Source organism: Triticum urartu, chromosome 5A (genome assembly GCF_056163025.1).
Source record: "Triticum urartu cultivar PI428250 chromosome 5A, HENAU_Tu73, whole genome shotgun sequence".
Lineage (NCBI taxonomy): Eukaryota > Viridiplantae > Streptophyta > Magnoliopsida > Poales > Poaceae > Triticum > Triticum urartu.
The window spans coordinates 118,822,110-118,841,026 of record NC_141877.1 but is presented as its reverse complement, the minus strand read 5'-3'; the positions used below and the strand labels follow the sequence as shown (position 1 = coordinate 118,841,026).

At 44.7% G+C, this 18,917-nt stretch overlaps 1 long non-coding RNA gene across 16 annotated transcripts; it reads right to left on the bottom strand.

The window, feature by feature from the left end:
- Positions 1-13,285: 13,285 nt before the first annotated feature.
- LOC125508105 (uncharacterized) lies at positions 13,286-17,855 on the bottom strand. Of its 16 annotated transcripts, none has more exons than XR_015604079.1 (5): positions 17,293-17,830; positions 15,358-17,008; positions 14,983-15,110; positions 14,116-14,507; positions 13,286-13,701 (listed from the first exon to the last, which is right to left on the bottom strand). It is a non-coding gene; the product is annotated as an uncharacterized LOC125508105 (long non-coding RNA). The 16 variants fall into 16 exon arrangements; XR_015604080.1 differs by lacking the exon at positions 13,286-13,701 and adding an exon at positions 13,710-13,997; XR_015604078.1 differs by lacking the exon at positions 13,286-13,701 and adding an exon at positions 17,100-17,180 and having other exon boundaries at positions 17,293-17,835.
- Between the last annotated feature and the right edge of the window lie 1,062 nt (positions 17,856-18,917).

The following is an 18,917-nucleotide window of genomic DNA, read 5'->3' as shown; positions in this document are numbered from 1 at the left end:
CGGCCCTCCCGGCCCAGCGCCCCGCGCCGCCGTCCATGCGCCTGCCTCGCGCGCCCGAGGCGCCTCGCCGCCGCATGCACCTCCCCGCGCCTCCTCGCCGCCTCGCTCGCTCCGCCCGGCGCCGCCCTTCGCCACCATCGCCGGTCGCCGCCGCTCACCGCCTTCGTCCGCCGCTCGCCGAGCTCCGCCGCGCCGCCCCGTCTCTTCCCGCATCGGCGAGCCACCACCGCGGGTACCTCGACGCCGGCGACCGCCGACCTCACCGCCATCGTCCTCCACCGACCGGACTCCTCCTCCCAAGCTCCGGCCGGCCCTTCCCCGGCGACCTCGAGTCCAAGTCCGGCGAGCTCGTAGTCCGGCGATCCTCGATTTCCGTGCAACACCGATCTGAATCTAGATCTGAGCATCTCGGGTTGACTTTTCTCTCCCGAAATCGTAGCATTTTTGCATTCTTTCGCATGTCATAACTCTGCATCCGTAGCTCCGATTCGTGCGTGTAGCATATCAAAATGTTGGTCTCGACGAGTACATCATTTCATTTCATTGCATCATTTTCATTTGAGCTCATCTTGATGCCCGAAATGCTGTTGGAAGAGGGCTATGTGATGATTATGTCAGATCTGTTTCAGCAAATGGCCTTTTGTCATTTTTGCCATGATTAATGTGCGCATGCTATGATCCTGAGCTCTACATGTGTTTTGGAGAATGCCATGCCATCTTTACTAGCACAAGCATGCAAAGTAGCTTACTCGATGATGCTGATTTCAGGGACTTACAATTTCACTAAGTCCTTGTCCTGTTTTTATTTTTATGCCATATGTTCATGTTGTTTCCTAGTGATCCGTGCCTCTTTTGAGGATGACCGTAAGGATGTTTTGTTAATATTGTGGTGCTCTATCCATCCATGTCTTTGTTTGCATTTATGGAGCACCCTATCTTGAGTCAATCGAGCTCTACTTTTGCTATAAAATGATCCTGGTAGATTGTTGACATGTTTAGCGATTTTGCCGATGATGTTGCTATTGATCCATGCATGATATGTTGTTGTTCTTGCCATGTCTAGCTTCTATGACATGTCTTCTTGATGGGTGTATGCTTAGTTTGTCATGCCATGCTCTGTAGTGAGTGCATCGAGCTCGTAAACATGCCTACTTGTTAATCTGTTTTGCATGCTCCAGTTTTTCACTAAGTCTTAATATGTTTATGTTTTTGCTATGTTCACATGCTTGCAATTGTATTTTATGATCCCTTTTGGCTCAAGGTCACTAAGGGACTTTTGTTAAGTGCTTTGAGTAGCTTCATGACATGCCTTGCTTTACCATGATATGTTCCTGCAGCATGTAGTTTTCATGCTCTAAACATTGCTTCGTGATGATAAATTCCTGACATGCTGTTAATTTCACTAAGTCCGAAACATGTTATCATTTGCACTTTTGCCATGCTTGTTTGAACCTGTAATGAGTGAATTAGACGTAGCTCAGTGTTCATCTTTTGTCAAGCATCATGAGTGGATCCCTGCCATGTATTTTGTTGCCATGTTGGAGTGCTGTAGCATGTTGTTCTTGATGCATTTAGATGGCTACTTGCTGTTTATCGCAAACCGGTGCCATATTTGTTTTGCTTGCCATTTCCAAACCGTGCATCCGATTCCGGTGATCTTTATATCTATTTCAACCGAAATCAACTCCCCTTTCCAGTGGCACTCTTCGATTTCCAAGTTGTGGCCAGGTTCAATCATTCCTTTCCAAATCATGCATATGCATCACATACCGCATCCCGCATATCATACCATGTTCGTGTGTTGGTTGTTTACTATGTTGTGTGCTTCTTTCCGGTGTTGCTTCTTCGGGTTGGTTCCAATAACGTCGTGTTTGTGAGGACCCATTCGACTACGTCCATTTGTCTTCTTCATGGACTCGTTGTTCTTCCTTGCGGGATTTCAGGCAAGATGACCATACCCTCGAAATCACTTCTATCTTTGCTTGCTAGTTGCTCGCTCTTTTGCTATGCCTATGCTGCGATACCTACCACTTGCTTATCTTGCCTCCCATATTGTTAAGCCAAGCCTCCAACCCACCTTTTCCTAGCAAACCGTTGATTGGCTATGTTACCGCTTTGCTCAGCCCCTCTTATAGCGTTGTTAGTTGCAGGTGAAGATTGGAGCTTGTCCCATGTTTGGAACATGGTTATTTTGTTGGGATATCACAATATCTCTTATTTAATTAATGCATCTATATACTTGATAAAGGGTGGAAGGCTCGGCCTTACGCCTGGTGTTTTGTTCCACTCTTGCCGCCCTAGTTTCCGTCATATCGGTGTTATGTTCCCGGATTTTGCGTTCCTTGCACGGTTGGGTTATAATGGGAACCCCTTGACAGTTCGCTTTGAATAAAACTCCTCCAGCAAGGCCCAACCTTGGTTTTACCATTCGCCGCCTAGCCTTTTCTTTCCCTTGGGTCGGCCAGCCCAAGGGTCATCTTTATTTTAACCCCCCCGGGCCAGTGCTTCTCTAAGTGTTGGTCCGAGATGGGCAGCCTGCGGGTCCACCTTGGGGCAACTCGAGGGCTGGTTTTACTCATAGCTTGACCTATCCGGTGTGCCGTGAGAACGAGATATGTGCAGCTCCTATCAGGATTTGTCGGCACATCTGGGTGCCTTTGCTGGACTTGTTTTACCATTGTCGAGGATGTCTTGTAACCGGGATGCCGAGTCTGATCGGATTGTCTTGGGAGAAGGAATATCCTTCGTTGACCGTGAGAGCTTGTGATGGGCTAAGTTGGGACACCCCTGCAGGGGTTTGAACTTTCGAAAGCCGTGCCCGCGGTTATGGGCAGATGGGTATTTGTTAATGTCCGGTTGTAGAAAACCTAAAGTTTACCTTAATTAAAATGCATCAACCGCGTGTGTAACAGTGATGGTCTCTTCTCGGTGGAGTCCGGGAAGTGAACATGGTGTTGGAGTTATGCTTGACGTAGGTTGTTCTAGGATCACTTCTTGATCATAGATTTCTCGAACGTGCTTTGCCTTCTCTTCTCGCTCTCATTTGCGTATGTTTAGCCACCATATATGCTAGTCGCTTGTTGCAGCTCCACCTCATACCTTTTACCCTACCCATAAGCTTAAATAGTCTTGATCGCGAGGGTGCGAGATTGCTGAGTCCCCGTGACTCACAGATACTTCCAAAACCAGCCTGCAGGTGCCGTTGAACCGTGCAGGTGACGCAACCAAGCTCAAGGAGGAGCTCGATGAAGATCTTGTCCTTTGTGTTGTTTCGTCCTAGTTGATCGGTAGTGGAGCCCAGTCGGGACGATCGGGGATCTGTGTAGCATTTGGGGTAGTCTTCTTTTATTTTGGTTCCATAGTCGGACCTTGATTGTATCTGGTTGATGTAATGCTTTATTCATGTAATTCTGTGAAGTGGCGATTGTAAGCCAACTATGTATCTCTTTCCCTTATGTATTACATGGGTTGTGTGAAGATTACCTCACTTGCGACATTGCTTTCAATGCGGTTATGCCTCTAAGTCGTGCTTCGACACGTGGGAGATATAGCCGCATCGAGGGCGTTACAAGTTGGTAATCAGAGCCTTCCCCGACCTTAGGAGCCCCCCTGCTTGATCGTATCGTTGGCGTTGTTGAGTCTAGAAAGATGTTTTGAGTCATTTAGGATTATATATATCGGAGAGTTAGGAATTCTTATTACTCCTTAGTCCCTTCGTCGCTCTGGTGAGGCATCCTGACGTAGAGTGTTGACTCTTCTCTTCTCAAATTTTCACTAAATTTTTTTAGGATCACGCGGGTATCTTGGAATCGTTCCGATGGTTTTGTGACGAGAACATTGTTCTTGGTGCCTCCTGACATTTAGGGGTTGTGGCAGTGTCTCGGGGAGTTGAGCTCCGGGGTGTTGTCGTCACATTTTTATCGTTGAGATTCTGGAATACCTGAGTTTCGCCGACATCGAAAATCTCTTTTATGCAGTTGTTGGTGAGATAACCTCGACACCACCCAGTACTGGGGCGGGAGTTCGGGAGTATTGCCATAACTCGTATAACGGATGCTTTTCGAAGGTTGAGGTAAACGATTTCCGAAGGTTTCTTGGTTATGTGTTGAAGGATGGATACAGCTGGATGTAGGATTTGCTAGATTTGGGTGAGATATTATGCTTCCCCTGTATCCCCAACACCTGATTGCATAACCGGAAAGTTTCGAGAGTTTATAAGTGGGAATTCAAGTAGCTCTTAGGATATCTTTCCGACAGATGTATGATATGAAATTGGGGTTCGACGTCTAGTGGTCCGCCTATTCACGGTTGGTTTTATAGTGGTCTCATTGTGTCTTAAAGATTCCTTGGCTATGTCAACTCGGGGACGCTTCGTTTGTCATGTGCACTGCCTTGTACATGATGGTGCTGTACGATCGAGCCCGTGTAGGCCCCACCACGAAAACTTCGGACGAAATCTCTATCATATGTTTGTTCTGGCTTATTCTACAAGCCAATCCTTTGTTTTGTTTTGAGTTGTGGTATTCGAGTTGCTTCAATGTCAAGTGTTGATTCCATACCTTTCCTAAACGGTGTTCCCATACTCCGATGTGAATACAAATCCTTCATGATAATCGAGATTGTCATGTCAATCCTTTTCAACCGGCGTGTTTCTCTTCAAGTGGATCCGATCATTTCAACATCCGCAAGATCAACTCAAGTCTTCTCAACGGTGTTTGTTTCATTCGTCTCCAAGCTGCCTTTGTTTTCCCGCCCACCCTCCCTTTCTCTTCAAGGACCCAGATTTCTTACTCAAGTATCCTTTTATTCTTGTGAAGTCTCTCCATCCTTTTCCGTCAATATTCTTATCCGGTGATTCTCATGAAGATCCTAACGGAACCTCAAGTTCGTCATTCCTCATTCTTTTTCTTTTCCGGTGGATTCAATTCAAGATTTGTGGATCATATCCTTTTCCTCGTTTCAAATGCCTTCTCATACCGGTGCACCTCATAATCATTCACTTCTCGCCATTCATTTGTTCTGGAGTGCTGAAGATATCTCGGATGATTCGTTTCCATTCTCAATCCGTTCAAGATATTTCGAGGATGTTATCTCATTCGAGCCTTTTAATTCAACCGGCGCAACCTCTCTTTAAATCAATTCAACGGTGTTCGTTTTGAGTGGGCCCTAACCCACAGGTCTTTTCCCAGGATCTTACCTGACTCTTCTTATTTTCCCGGAGCTATTCTCAAATCTTTTAAAGTCTGACGTAAGAATGAGTTATCATCAGTCTAATGTTTTTTCTCCAAGATTTTGTTTCAAATTCTTTTCATCGTTGGCTCAACCTTTCCATTTTTCATCCCGGAGTGCCTCAAAATTCTTGGTGGTACTTCTCATCGTCATTATCAACATTTGAAGACCGAAGAAGAGTTTTTCCTCCATATCTTATCCGTTCTCTCAAGGATCCATGGTTCTAGCTTGATGACATCCTCTCATAATTGGTTTTGATTGTGAAAATTCTTTTCACCTATCCGGAGCAATTCAAGAGTCTGCTCAGTTTGTTTATCCGGAGCCCATCATCTAAGATTTATTCATTCCAGCCTTCTGCTCTCATACTCTAAATCTTACCGGTGCATCACTCAAATATTCTCTATTAAGTTCGTGATCTATTCGTCCTCTTGTATCTAAATTCTCTCAAGTATCTCTGTTCATTTCATAATTCTTCCCGGTGTTCCTTTATCTTTTCTTCGGCCAGTTTAATTCTTACGGTGGTTCATTCAGGATTCTCTTCCTTCGTTTATCATACCAATTCATTCGTTGTTTCAATCCTACCGGTGTTTCGTTGAAGACCTTATCAAGTTATTGATATCTCCCTTAATCCTTTTCAATGAGAATAAGTAGTATGCCAAATCCGTTGATTGTCATCAATTTAATTGGAGAAGGATAAGCATAATGTAATTCTTATTCTTGTTTCATCGAGTGAACTCAATTTCCTTATTCCGGAGGCTCATCAAATTCTCGGTTTCACTTGATTCATCTTTCTTTTTTGGAGTTTAAAGTTCTCTAAATTATTTTATCACGGAGATCCATCTAAATCATTACGATGTTTCACCTTGTGTTGTCAATTTCTCTTTCTTTTCGTTATCCTTTTGTTACCGGAGTTCTTCATGGAGGTTCTACATGATGGTTCATCAAGGATTTAATTTCCTTCTCAAAGTGTTCAACAAGATTCTTTTCAGAGGATCTCAAGCATTCTTCTTCTTGCAATCCAGAGTGCAATTCCTTTCTTCCATATCATTGGAGGTGGTATTATGCCATTCTTGATAATTTGAGTTCATGTTTCATGATTCACAGATTGTTAAGAATGGGGTATTTTAAATCCATCAACCTCTTCGTTGGAGTTATCTTGGGTTATATCTCACCTAAAGCCTTCCCTAAGGATTGTTGCTATTTATGGTGCTCTTAAAGGACCCAAGTTCTTCTTTTATCCTTCCGGTGAATAAGTTTCTCGTCTCCTCGTTCATATCAATCAAATTCTTTTTCCCGTGAGTGGCAGGTGGGCACCTCATAATTTGAGATGCATTCCATAAGACCATATCAAGCTTATTCTTTTCGTTGCTGGTTTTCCAACAACTCCGTTCTAGCATTTGTTGTAAGCGTGCTCTCTCAAGATCGTGTTTCCCTTCGTTCACTCCATTCCATTCTTATTTTTGTTCCAGAGTCATTGTGATGTTGCTCTCTTCAACCTTTCTTCTTCTTGTCAGGACCTTGTTCTTTTCATGCTTATCCATCTAACCGGAGTGTTGTGTAATCTCTTCTAGTTCTTTTCATCTTGTCAAGTCTTGCATCCCTTCTCAACCGGAGTGCTGCCCAAATTTGTTCTTCCTTGTTCCTCTTTACTAACAGAGTGCTTTCAACTTTGTTCTACTTCGTTGCATTCTTTCTTTCAATTTGTTCAACCTTGCAAGGTTCTTTGGTTTCACTCGTTTGTCAAAGGAGCAACTTAGTTTTACCTCTTCTCTTTATCTTCCGTTGTCCCTCCGGTGCCATTCTAGATCTCGGGACGAGATCCTCTCGTAGTGGTGGAGTGTTGTAACGCCCCGAGACCGATGTGCCAGGTGTCTTCCAGTTTTTCGCTGTTGTTGCCTTGTCATTGCTTGCGTGTCATGCATTGCATATCATGTCATCATGTGCATTTCATTTGCATACATGTTCGTCTCATGCATCCGAGCATTTTCCCCGTTGTCCGTTTTGCAATCCGGCGCTCCTATGTCACCCGGTGTCCCTTTCTACCTCTTTTCGTGTGCGGGTGTTAAACGTTTTCGGATTGGACCGAGACTTGCCATGTGGCCTTGGTTTACTACCGGTAGACCGCCTATCAAGTTTCGTGCCATTTGGACTTTGTTTGATACTCCAACGGTTAACCGAGGGACCGAAAAAGCCTCGTGTGTGTTGCAGCCCAACACCCCTCCAAAGTGGCCCAAAACCCACCTAAACTCTCTCCATCATCTAGACCGTTCGATCACGATCGCGTGGCCGAAAATCACACCTCATTTGGACTCTCCTAGCTCCCTCTACCTATATATATGTGCTCCTTTCCGAAATCTCGCGCAGATGAAACCCTAACTTCATCCTCCTCGCGCCGCCGGACAATTCCTCCCGCGCTGGCCTGACATGTCCACCGAAACCACCACCTCCCTCCGACCAATCGGAGGCGGCCACGTCACCCTCTCCCGCCTCCGTAGCCAACCACCACCCGCCATGTGGCGCCATCTCTCTCTCCTCTCCAGCGCGCCGCCGAGGCCCGCCGCGGCCCGCGCTCGGCCCTCCCGGCCCGGCGCCCCGTGCCGCCGTCCACGCGCCTGCCTCGCGCGTCCGAGGTGCTTCGCCGCCGCATGCGCCTCCTCGCCGCCTCGCTCGCTCCGCCCGGCGCCGCCCTTCGCCACCATCGCCGGTCGCCGCCGCTCGCCGCCTTCGTCCGCCGCGCCGCCCCATCTCTTCCCGCGCCGGCGAGCCACCGCCGCGAGTACCTCGACACCGGCGACCGCCGACCTCACCGCCGCCGTCCTCCACCGACCGGACTCCTCCTCCCAAGCTCTGGCCGGCCCTTCCCCGGCGACCTCGAGTCCAAGTCCGGCGAGCTCTAAGTCCGGCGATCCTCGATTTCCGTGCAGCCCCGATCTGGATCTAGATCTGAGCATCTCGGGTTGACTTTTCTCTCCCGAAACACTAGCATTTTTGCATTCTTTCGCATGTCATAACTCTGCATCCGTAGCCCTGATTCGTGCGTGTAGCATATCAAAATGTTCGTCTCGACGAGTACATCATTTCATTGCATCATTTTCATTTGAGCTCATATCGATGCCCGAAATGCTGTTGGAAGAGGGCTATGTGATGATTATGTCAGATCTGTTTCAGCAAATGGCCTTTTGTCATTTTTGCCATGATTAATGTGTGCATGCTATGATCCTAAGCTCTACATGTGTTTTGTAGAATGCCATGCCATCTTTACAGGGGTGTATGCCATGTATTTTTTGTGATCTTTGTGGTGACTAGCACAAGCATGCAAAGTAGCTTACTCGATGATGCTGATTTCAGGGATTTACAATTTCACTAAGTCCTTGTCCTGTTTTTATTTTATGCCATATGTTCATGTTGTTTCCTAGTGATCCGTGCCTCTTTTGAGGATGATCAGTAAGGATGTTTTGTTAATATTATGGTGCTCTATCCATCCATGTCTTTGTTTGCATTTATGGAGCACCCTAGCTTGAGTCAATGGAGCTCTACTTTTGCTATAAAATGATCCTAGCAGATTGTTGACATGTTTAGCGATTTTGCCGAGGATGTTGCTATTGATCCGTGCATGCTGTGTTGTTATTCTTGCCATGTATAGCTTCTATGCCATGTCTTTTTGATGGGTGTATGCTTAGTTTGTCATGCCATGCTCTGTAGTGAGTGCATCGAGCTCGTAAACATGCCTACTTGTTAATCTGTTTTGCATGCTCCAGTTTTTCACTAAGTCTTAATCTGTTTATGTTTTTGCTATGTTCACATGCTTGCAATTGTATTTTCTGATCCCTTTTGGCTCAAGGTCACTAAGGGACTTTTGTTAAGTGCTTTGAGTAGCTTCATGACATGCCTTGCTTTGCCATGATATGTTCCTGCAGCATGTAGTTTTCATGCTCTAAACATTGCTTCCTGATGATAAATTCCTAACATGCTGTTAATTTCACTAAGTCTGAAACATGTTATCATTTGCACTTTTGCCATGCTTGTTTGAACCTGTTAATGAGTGAATTAGACGTAGCTCAGTGTTCATCTTTTGTCAAGCATCATGAGTGGACCCCTGCCATGTATTTTGTTGCCATGTTGGAGTGCTGTAGCATGTTGTTCTTGATGCATTTAGATGGCTACTTGTTGTTTATCGTAGACCGGTGCCATATTTGTTTTGCTTGCCATTTCCAAACCGTGCATCTGATTCCGGTGATCTTTATATCTATTTCAACCGAAATCAACTCCCCTTTCCAGTGACACTCTTCGATTTCCAAGTTGTGGCCAGGTTCAATCATTCCTTTCCAAATCATGCATATGCATCAGATACCGCATCTCGCATATCATACCATGTTCGTGTGTTGGTTGTTTACTATGTTGTGTGCTTCTTTCCGGTGTTGCTTCTTCGGGTTGGTTTCGATAACGTCGTGTTTGTGAGGACCCGTTCGACTACGTCCGTTTGTCTTCTTCATGGACTCATTCTTCTTCCTTGCGGGATTTCAGGCAAGATGACCATACCCTCGAAATCACTTCTATCTTTGCTTGCTAGTTGCTCGCTCTTTTGCTATGCCTATGCTGCGATACCTACCACTTGCTTATATTGCCTCCCATATTGTTAAGCCAAGCCTCTAACCCACCTTGTCCTAGCAAACCGTTGATTGGCTATGTTACCGCTTTGCTCAGCCCCTCTTATAGCGTTGTTAGTTGCAGATGAAGATTGGAGCTTGTCCCATGTTTGGAACATGGTTATTTTGTTGGGATATCATAATATCTCTTATTTAATTAATGCATCTATATACTTGGTAAAGGATGGAAGGCTCGGCCTTACACCTGGTGTTTTGTTCCACTCTTGCCGCCCTAGTTTCCGTCATATCGGTGTTATGTTCCCAGATTTTGCGTTCCTTACACGGTTGGGTTATAATGGGAACCCCTTGACAGTTCGCTTTGAATAAAACTCCTCTAGCAAGGCCCAACGTTGGTTTTACCATTCGCCACCTAGCCTTTTCTTTCCCTTGGGTCGGCCAGCCCAAGGGTCATCTTTATTTTAACCCCCCCGGGCCAGTGCTTCTCTAAGTGTTGGTCCGAAATGGGCAGCCTGCGGGGCCACCTCGGGGCAACTTGAGGGCTGGTTTTACTCGTAGCTTGACCTATCCGATGTGCCCTGAGAACGAGATATGTGCAGCTCCTATCAGAATTTGTCGGCACATCTGGGTGGCTTTGCTGGACTTGTTTTACCATTGTCGAGGATGTCTTGTAACCGGGATGCCGAGTCTGATCGGATTGTCTTGGGAGAAAGAATATTCTTCGTTGAGCGTGAGAGCTTGTGATGGGCTAAGTTGGGACACCCCTGCAGGGTTTTGAACTTTCGAAAGTCGTGCCCGTGGTTATGGGCAGATGGGAATTTGTTAATGTCCGGTTGTAGAAAACCTAAAGTTTACCTTAATTAAAATGCATCAAGCGCGTGTGTAACCGTGATGGTCTCTTCTCGGCGGAGTCCGGGAAGTGAACACGGTGTTGGAGTTATGCTTGACGTAGGTTGTTCTAGGATCACTTCTTGATCATAGATTTCTTGAACGTGCTTTGCCTTTTCTTCTCGCTCTCATTTGCGTATGTTTAGCCACCATATATGCTAGTCGCTTGCTGCAGCTCCACCTCATACCTTTTACCCTACCCATAAGCTTAAATAGTCTTGATCGCGAGGGTGCGAGATTGCTGAGTGCCCGTGACTCGCAGATACTTCCAAAACCGTGCAGGTGACGCAACCAAGCTCAAGGAGGAGCTCTATGAAGATCTTGTCCTTTGTGTTGTCTCGTCCTAGTTGATCGGTAGTGGAGTCCAGTCGGGACGATCGGGGATCTGTGTAGCATTTGGGATAGTCTTCTTTTATTTTGGTTCCGTAGTCGGAACTTGATTGTATCTGGTTGATGTAATGCTTTATTCATGTAATTGTGTGAAGTGGCGATTGTAAGCCAACTATGTATCTCTTTCCCTTATGTATTACATGGGTTGTGTGAAGATTACCTCACTTGCGACATTGCTTTTAATGCGGTTATGCCTCTAAGTCGTGCTTCGACACGTGGGAGATATAGCCGCATCGAGGGCGTTACAACGTTATTCGTTCTTGCAAATTAAAATTGTTGATTTGGATAAACAAATAACTATTTAGAGTTTTGTACACTTTTATAATTTTTTTCTTCGAAAAAGAGGTTAAACCCCCTGCCTCTACATCATCGTGATGTATACAACTGTTTTTATTAATTACTATTAACTAGCACATATGCCCGTGCGTTGTAATGGGAAAAATTGATATTTTGTGCAAACATAATGTCCCACAATATCGGATTCACTATGAAGAACATGTTGCAATGCAACATCTTTCTATAAAATGAACATAAAAAAATACGTTGCAATTTCGCTGTGTTCATATTTTCTTTGTCGGGCATAATGTCCAATTAATTTCATTTAAGTATGATCATTTTAATGGCATTTAAGTATAATCCTTTCATTAATTACCATGACGTCCTCATCCGTTTTAGTCGGAAATCAGATTCTTCCTTTACTAATTTAGTAGCCCCAACACATTGAAGCCTACATATCTTTATTTTAATTATCCTACCTTTTTGCCTCAAATTCTTCATGTAAAATTTATTAAGATCACAATCTTTGTTTTAGTTATTACACTGGTTTACCCATAATTCTTTCTTTAATTAGCCACATCTGTTTAAATATTCTATTCAAGCTCACAATCCTTCCTTTATTAGCTCATTTGCTTAATTAGCTCGCCCTAAATATGATGACTGCCACTCGTATATTTAGAGCGAGTTGGGATTAGTAAATGTGAAAGGCGCATAGGTCGTTGGTTGTTATATCGAAGAGCTAGACATGAGGTAATGTGTTTAATTTCCTCAATGTTGATTTATTTTAATCCAGTTATTTTTCGTGGTTTCTATAAAAGCCCATAAAAGGCCCATCAACGTACAAGTACCTGGCCCAAATCACTTAGCGTGTGAACCAAACGAAAATGACTAAACCAAACCAAGAACATCTATTCCCTTTAATAGTAGGTATAGATATAGATATAGAAGAGATTATGTGATAAAACAACCATGACCGAGCCATTACAAGATATGAAACAAACAGTTACGACTAAATGGGCTTCTCCCATAGCAATACCTTCAAGGATGGATAAACATGTTCGCATCATCATCGTTCACGTCCGGTCCAAGACGGCTTGGACAGGAATTTTCATCCTAGTTGCCGAGACCAGCTAATGAAGACCAGCACAATAAAGCAGACAACGCTTTCAACAAGTTAACGACACAATTTCATCGTTACTGGCCCCACCAATAAATACAAGACAAGCGTATTTACCCGGACATGAAGTGGCATCCCAACATCTCGAGGCCAGTTCATTCGATAGTCATATACGCCAATACTTCACGCACACTAGCAGAATTGTGAGATGATTTCCCACCTAATAATACCGCCACAACCGTCAGGAGGCCGCTCAAGTTTTGGTGCGGAAATACTTAAAATGCTGGCGGAGCTTCAGCAAGGCCGAATTGGTCATGGCCCGCCCCGCCCAACACAGGCCGGATGGATCTTGTGTATGAATGAGGAGGTACTTCACTGTTGATCTAGTCTGCTACGTCGTCACCGCTCGTTTAGATCTTGTGCACGGAGTGATGGATGGATGGATGTTGCGTCTCACCGTGTCCTGCACCCTGCGTTCTGCTTGACCTGCTCAACTATAATACGTATGTGGTCGATCTATAGACGAGTGAGTGCGTTATGTGTTGCGCCGCCGGCCTGCCGGAAGGAATCCGGTGTACGTATGTGTCCATGTCCTGCAGCCTGCGTGTGTTTAGTTGCTTGGTTCCTTTTCTTCCTCTGTTACTTGGTTATTTTTTCCCTTGATGTTGCTGCTCTTGATCATGCATGTCCGATGGATGGTTTATTAGTTACTAGATGACCCGTTGCGCCCATGACGCAAAAAGCGAGAGCGAGCCGAGCATTCAAACCATACATACGAGACTGATTCAGAACCAACTTAATAAATACTTAGGTACATATAGTATTATATATTCCACTACATGGTAGCATGATAGGTTAAATAAATTATTGAGATCACTTGATAATAGCATACATTGGCTTTATGAAGCAAACTATATTAGCAGAGATGCATCATATGTATAGCGCTTATCTGTTAACCTTTGCCTGAGTCTTATATCTGCCACCAGCAGGAACAATCAAGACATGGAAGTGGTGGTATTAGGCAGAGGTATCAAACATGATTCTATCATCCAAGCAGCTTTTCATGGTAGGTGCATTTGGTGGGCTGTTGTTGGTGAAAGCAGAAACCCAATGATGCTTGTTTATTCTCTGCAGCATGTCTTCTGATTGCAAAGCCGCATCGGTAGATGCAAATCATCATGGTGCAGATTTTGTTTTCTGAAATAAGGCAAGAGCAATTCACATTTTTTTTCTCATCACAAAAGGGCCAGAGATAATATAGGTAGCAAATCATTGGCTGAACTAAGATGTTGGGCACAAAATGTTACATAGCAGGAAAAAAATGCATAACACAATTATATACATCGTCTCTAAAAGAAAAAGCAACTGCACATGTTAATCAAGACTGAAATGAAGAAGGCATTCTGAATTACTTTGCTATCAGATATCAGCATACCAAAGGTACATCGAGTTATTATATATCAGCATACCAAAGGTACATCAAGTAAGTTTCACTTGCAAACAATAGAAAAACTTTAATCCAACTGAAGGATGAATAATCGAGAAACAAATATGGATATAAACTCGATTTGACTTTTATAATCAAGGGATAACAAAGTTTCATGAGAATACCTATTATGCCAATGGCGCAAAAGGCGAGAGTGAACCAAACACTCAAACCATGCAAGTAACAATATTTAGAGACCGATCATAGAATCTCTGAAACACAAGGAAATAGATATTTGTGTATGATGATCATACATAGCATTATATATTACATTGTATGGTAGGTTTATAGGCCAAAACAAAGGCATGATATCAGTTTATGATATCTTATTTATATTTCTTTTAAAAAGCAAAGCAGAGCAAAAAAAACAAAGGCATGATATCTTATTCATTGAAGTAGTATGCCGCTGCCATCCAAAAAAACACAGGCCTGCACCTTCATCCTGCCATGTGCTCGGCACCCAACCTCATCTCCTCAGTCAACCTTCTTGATTTGCGCCTCCACTGTGGACGCAACTCTGCTTATGCATGAAAGATTAGTGAAGGTTAGAAGATTACACGATCCAAGCTTTTTTTGACCAGTGAAAGACAGTGGGAGAGGCTCCCACTGACCTAAATTTTAATTAAACATAGTTACTACATGATCCCGGCTTAGTAACATATCAAGCAGAACCAGGTAAGACAGGTCACAACAAAAGAAAGAAAGCTTTTAACCATAGTTCCCCTTTAGCCTTGTCCTACTATCTTCTTTCTCGAATATCTTTAGAAAGAAAGAAAGATGAATATCAGCACAAATCAGAACATCACCCTTCTCAAAATGCAAACAACAATGCATTTAGCTAAACGGTCAAATAAGTAATTCATATGTGGTGAATATGTATCAGCGCTAGATGTATTAATTAAACATTATAACTTTGACCACTAATATATCAACAAATATTTGCATCCATAAGGTTAAAATAAATAAATAAATAAATTTGGCATGAACAGTACCATTTCAAGATATACTATCCAAGGCGTGAAAAATAAGAAGATGATGGCCTGGGTAGATGGTCTAGCTGGTTTATATTCCCTTTTTTCGAGATCAGATGAAGTTTAGGCTGGTGTTGCTCTCGATTTATCTGCATTAGTTGGTGTCCAGTTTAGCATTAGGTTTCAGATAACAGAGCAATTGCTGACTGACACACATGAGCATATATTGTTCTTTGAGCAAACACACACACACACACATTTTTTTTAGGTCATCACACATTAGGCACATTCTTTGTTGTTGAGTGAAATATACATTAGAAATTTTTCTTAGTAGACATTTTTTTTTATCAAACTGAGCAGACACACATGAGCAAATGAGAGGGGGGTAATTCTCACCTGAGAGGGTGAGGGATGGCAAAAGCATGGTCGTCATGAAGCATATCGGCATGGTGGATTAATCATAGAAGAGGGAGGAAGTGAAATTAGTACTGACCTCATAAATGATGAAGGGAATAAAATAGTATCAGCTGCAACATAAGAGCTCCTGGAAAATAAAACTCGCTTCTCTGCATTTTGGATATAGTTAAAAAGGGCAAATCGTAGAAATGCTAAATGTTAGGAACCGACACCATTCATGTGTGAGTATGAGATTCAGATTAATGCTGTAAAATTATTTAACTTCCTAATAATCTTACCAGCTCTCGCACTATCTATCAATCTCCTGATATGCTCAATGAAGTCACTCACAATTCAACATGCCCTCAAAGCAGAGCAAAAAAACTTCCCAGGGGAGTATACTGTGCTTGTCAAAACATCCCAGCAGACAGACCATAGTGTTGAAGGCGGGTAGATACATAGTGCAAAGCAAGCTCTACTATGAACTAACCCCAAACTCGAAATATCCTAAATTAGTACACATATGCCTAGGCTGACTTCCATCTATTGATATTTCACCAAGAGCAGAAGAAGCTGGGTACTAACTGGATCAAAGACGATGAGATAAAATTGGGAAGGCAAACCTTGAAGGTTAATGCAAAGCTATTAAGCACCAAGAACATATGCTTCCCAAAATAAAGCATATGTTTACCATCAAAGCAGCATCTAACTCTTCTTCTTTGATCGTTACTTCCTGGAAACAAACAGCCAAGCTATTAAATTGTCGGATTTGACTATATTTAATTTGAGAGGATTAACTGCAAAGCATCATTAGATTCTTGAACTCGGCGTGTTTAGAATAAGTACACAGGACAAAATTTTCTCATACAAAATCGATGTGCAAATGTACTAATCAAGCACCCCTTTTTATTATCCAGGAGCTCCGAGTTTGTAACTCAACTGCATATGATTGCAGGTAATATCTATGGCAGGGCGTATCTTATAACCACAAGACAAATGTCCATTTGTTTGTAAGACATGCATAATCACTTTTCTTAGCCGTCTTGAGGCTATAATGAGAAGTTAAAAAATGCTATCTATTATAAATCCTAATGTATGCGGTGTGCCTGCATTTAAAACATCTATGTTTTCTGACGAGGTGAATGGTAATGGCTGATTCACTAATTTTCTAAACTGATTATTTAATCAGTTTGCTTACATACTGGACTACACACGCACATCTTCTATATCATTGCTCAATAGGTGGACAAATAAGAAGCTGCTGACACTTTTGTAGGTGGACCATTTGCTCTATATTCGCTCCTCTGCAGGCATGCAAAGCTTAGCTTGCTTCCGAATCAACATGCAACGGTCAAGGAGTTATCTACATACTACAGAAATGGGTTCGCAGCTCAGCATGGATCTTCACCCTGGCTAAGAAGGTTCCTAGAGAGGCACAAAACAGTCAAAACTGGACTTCTTGTAGTAGTTCGCTGTGGCGCTAGCATAGTGATCGGTGATGGTGTCCTTACTCCAGCAATCTCAGGTGGATAATACCATCATCTGGTGGTTACCTTTCATGTAAATGCACAATTCTGGTTATTAACCTCTCTGCATGCTCACCATGTTTTCTTCTGCTCCTTTCCTTGCAGGCCTGTCATCTATGTATGGGCTGCAAGTAAAACAGAGGCATGAAGAACAGTGATGACAGGACCAAGGCATAGATGATAAGATTGTTCACACTTATTGACAGCTAGTCGTACAGAGGCATGAAGACCATCCTCTGTTCACATGACCAACATTATTGCTCTGTCAGACCACAAGGTTCGAACAAACACTTTCTTCTACTCTTCACAAAACCAGAATTTGAGAAATCAAAACAAGTTATCAGAGAACCGGAAAATCAAGAAGGAGAAGGGGAGAAGCGAAGGGGAGGAGGAGGGGCATGACCGCTACCTGTAGACGTGTGTGGATCCATAGAGTTGCTCGCGCCCACCCCTTGCTTGTGCTGTAGTGGCCCTGTCCAGATCGATCGGAGAAGCTCAAGTGGTCGCCATCTTCCCAACCGACGAGCGCCCCCAGCTTCTCCCGCCTGCATGCGCCTGCCGGACCGTTCCCCTTCATTGAAGTCGCTGTCGGTCCGGTGGCCACCCCACAGGCTACTGCTGCCCTTCTAGCTCCAGCCACGCCCGCCAGATCGCCGTCGGCCGCCAAGCCCGCCAGAACCCCGCCGGCCGCCACGCCCGCCAGACCCACGCCGGCGGCCTGCACCTAGGTCGCCAACACCCTCCTCCTTGATCTGGCCCCTGCTTCCGCCGGCTCTCTCTCACGACCGGCCGTGGATGGAGGAGGTGAGAGGCGAAGGGGAACTCGAGGGGAACACGGGGCTCGAGGGAGAAAGCGATTGGTGTCTAGGGGCCAGGGCACGCCCCGCAGGCTTTTCACCGAAGAGGCACGCGACCCACACACTGGATGCACACTGTGAAGCTGGCCCGCAAGGAATAGAGGCCCACCGGTCATCCACCTGAGCAGAAAAGAGCAATGTATATAGGAACGAGCGGCTGGATTTTTTACAGCGGGATGAGAAGTTGCCAGCAAGGTGAATCGGTCGAGCCAGATCGTGCGCGCGATGCAAAGGCACCAGAATAGCGGGTAGCCTAGCGTCCTTTATATGTTCCATTACTCATCTCAAGTCTCAACCATCAGTGTAGATCTGACCAAAGGCCATGGGCGGAAGCATGGGCAAGCTGGACAACTTTTGCTATGCGACCGCTGTGATCGCTCCCCTGCTTCCGATGTACAGTACGTGTACAAGAGTTTCGTCTTAAATCAATCTCATGTGCAATCTATCATTTTGTCTTAGTTGGAATCGTCTTTGTTTGAGAGAGAAAACATTTTGGATCATGATGGTTGCTATCTTTCCCGCATGCAATGCAGGCCGGCTACCGTAGGAACAAGGCGCTAGGCCAGCGTGCACGGCGGCCGGATGCCACCATCGCCGCACTCCTGTGTAATGCCGCCTGGGTTGTGTACGGCTGCACCGAGAACAACAAGGAGGGGGCCCTCTACGTCCAACTTGTACGGCGGAGTGGTCCAGACCGTTCACTTCGTCACTTTCCTTGCACTTTGCAGCAGCGCCCAGCGGCTGGGCGCTCTGAAGCGCCTTCTGTGTGCCGCGACCTATCTGGGTCTCACGGCCGCCGTCAAGTTCATGGAAGGAAATCCATGGCTGGCTTTGTACGATGTCTGGTTCGGCCGGTGTGTCCGCGCCACTGGTTATCTTCGTCCTGGTACGTCGCGTTTCTTGCCGTGCCCATCAGATTGCTCTGCATATATACCAAACCAACATTCCTATGCTTATACTACATGCTTGCCACTCTACATCCTGCAGACCGCAGCCAGCTCTTTCTCCATGCTCCATGGCGCAGCTTGGCTTTATAAAGGAATGGAGACGACAAATTACATCGCCGTATGAACCCCGCCCCCCCCCCCCCCCCCCCCCCCCCCCCGCCCGCTTTTACACTCTGCTTAGCTTCCTTCCTTACAATGCTTCAATCCCATGTACGAATTGCAGACGCAAT